General features: G+C 41.0%; 1 pseudogene; it reads left to right on the top strand.

Moving 5' to 3' along the window:
• Window positions 1-1,197: 1,197 nt before the first annotated feature.
• LOC100413638 (large ribosomal subunit protein uL6 pseudogene) lies at window positions 1,198-1,752 on the top strand (annotated as a pseudogene).
• The last annotated feature ends 1,209 nt before the right edge of the window (window positions 1,753-2,961 follow it).

Genomic DNA, 2,961 nt, shown 5'->3' with positions numbered 1-2,961 from the left:
ATCCTACCACCTCAGCCTCCCAAGGAGCTGGGTCTACAGGCACATGCCACCATGCCCAGCTAACTTTGTGTGAGTGTGGTGTGTGTGTGTGTGTGTGTGTGTGTGTGTGTATTTTTAGTAGAGACAGAGTTTGCCATGTTATGCAGTGTGGACTCCAACTCCTAAGCTCAAGTGATCTGCCCACCCCGCAGTTTTTCAATTCTTAAAATCATTATTGCCTCCTTCCACAAATTTCTGTCAAACAAGCAGGACAAAAGGCTTCTGCAAAAATAAGAAAGCATTAGTAGCTCATATGTAAAGGTCAGATCTTGGTGAAACATGAGCTATTTTTCTGTATCCTTTTGCAATAACTGTTCAATCTGGAACTGTGTAAAATAGAGAGATTAAGCCTGGTTTCCCTTCACTTACAATTCCATTTTAGCAGATAATTGGTAAAAATAAAATCAGAGAAACCCAATCCTGTTCTCCATTTTGTACACTAAATAAGTCCACCTACACCATTTTGCCACAAGTAGATTTCTTACAAAATGCAAAATCCAAATCTTGATATGGAGATTTCCCCATTTGAGTCGACTTTCACCTGCCACTTTCCACGGGGACTCAAAACCTGTAACATACTACAACAAGTTCTTGTTTTAGCAGGAACATATATGACGCCTCTGGGTAGCAGAATCTTGCTTTAGAATGGGTTTTCCTTGTGTCTCATTGTGTGCTGGTTCCATGTGGTAACTTTCTTCTCTATTCTGAATTCCTGACTAGTGGGGATTAACATATGATGATAATTTTGATGGTAATAATAACGAAGACAGGCTGGGTGTGATGGCTCATGCCTTTAACACTAGCACTTTGGGAAGCCGGGACAGGAAGACTGCTTGAGCCCAGGAGTTTGAGGCTACAATGAGCCATGATTGTGCCACTGCACTCCAGCTTGGGTGACAAAGTGAGATCCTGTCTCAAAAAACGAAAAAAAAGAGAATAATGAAGATGACTTCACAATCATTTAAGGAGCACTTACTGTGAACCAACCACTGTACTAGAGACAGTCTATTCAGCTGCACCATCTATATCTTGGAAATTAGTCCACATATAAATGGTAAATCCAGAGATATCACTATAATGAAGATTGCTTTCAAATGTGATTTTCCCCAGCACATTAATATTCTGTAGCTCTGCTTCTTTGCCACGTCTACTGCGAGAATGAAGACCATTCTCAACAATTAGATGGTCGACATTACTCTGAAGGGACATGCAGTTATTGTGAAGGGCCCGAGAGGAACCCTGAGAAGGGACTTCAGTCACATTAATGTAGAACTCAGTCTTCTTAGAAAGAAAAACATGAGGCTCCAGGTTGACAAATGGTGGGGTAACTGAAAGGAACTGGCTACTATTCGGACTATTTGTCGTCAAGTACAGAACATGATCAAGGGTGTTACACTGGCTTCTGTTATGAGGTCTGTGCATGGTCACTTCCCCATTGACGCTGTTATCCAGGAGAATGGGTCACTTGTTGAAATCCGAAATTTCTTGGGTGAAATATACATTCGTAGGGTTCAAATGAGACCAGGTGTTGCTTGTTCAGTATCTCAAGCCCAGAAAGATGAATTAATCCTTGAAGGAAATGACATTGAGCTTGTTTCAAATTCAGCGGCTTTAATTCAGCAAGCTACAACAGTTAAAAACAAGGATATCTGGAAATTTGGGGATGGTATTTATGTCCTTGAAAAAGGAACTGTTCAGCAGGCTGATGAGTAAGATGTAAGAGTTGTCCAGCTACAGAAACAAGATGCCAGATGATTCCTAAGACCTACTTGTGACATTTTAAATAATGCAATAAAAGACCTATTGATTTTGGGGGAAAAAAAAATATATATATATATGTTTTATAGCTCTAAGTTGTGTGCAGTGGTCCATGCCTGTAATCCCAGCACTTTGGCAGGCCAAGGCTGCGGTATTACTTGATCCCAGGAGTTTGAGATCAGCCTGAGCAACATGGCAAACCCCGATCTCTACAAAAATATACAAAAATTAGGTGTGTGTGGTGGCACACATCTATAATCCCAGCTACTTGGTAGGCTGAAGCAGGAGGATTGCTTGAGCCCAGGAGGCCAAGGCTGCAGTGAGCTGTGATGGCACCACTCCACTCTGGGTGACAGAGTGAGACCCTATCTCAAGAAATATATATATATATTTGCAGCCCTATGCACACGTTACTATTTTGCAGCTAATGTACCCTAAAAAGCTTTAAAAAAAAAAGGAAGCCATGAAGTAATCCAGTACTGAACATGGTGCCCATTCACCCCACGTTCCTGGCTCTATCTTGGAGGTACTCACTGGATCTCAGTGCATTTGGCCCTCATCTCTATAACTTGGCAGCATCAACCATCACTCACACGCTCCTCCATCAAGTAACCGTCTCCTTTTCTTAAAGGCAAAGGCAAGTCTTATAAATTTACTTAGTAGTATTTCTTTTTTTTAGAAGCTTAACTATGATGTATTTTATTAGGATGGGTATTGTTACCTGTTTTTTTTCCCATAAACCCTCTTACTTTTAGTGCACAAGTTTGAAGAATGGGTGTTTTGTTGTTTCTGCACATACTGCAGAAACGTCATCTAATATCCGTACAGTTTCACTCAGTTCTTGCCACTATTTTATGGCATAGGTTCCCATTAGCTGATACAGCTTCCCATTAGTTGATGGAAGGAAACCAAGGCTCAGAGAACTTAAGTAACTTGCCCAAAATGAGGAGGCACAATGCCTTTGAGTCATTATATACACCTCATCTATTACCTGGCCTCATCAACCTCTATTCAATTAGTCCTTGTAGCTTTAAAGAGGACCAAAGTGAAAACACAGGCAGTTGAGTCATGGGGAGGTCAGGGCAGTGATCTGCACTGCTGTTCTCCAAGATTGACAGTACTTCCTTTCCATTTATCATGGAAGATATCCCAGAATATTTTTTT

The sequence above is a fragment of the Callithrix jacchus genome, chromosome 19, assembly GCF_049354715.1.
Source record: "Callithrix jacchus isolate 240 chromosome 19, calJac240_pri, whole genome shotgun sequence".
Lineage (NCBI taxonomy): Eukaryota > Metazoa > Chordata > Mammalia > Primates > Cebidae > Callithrix > Callithrix jacchus.
The sequence above is the reverse complement of the archived record's forward strand: the minus strand, read 5'-3'. Positions and strand labels throughout refer to the sequence as shown.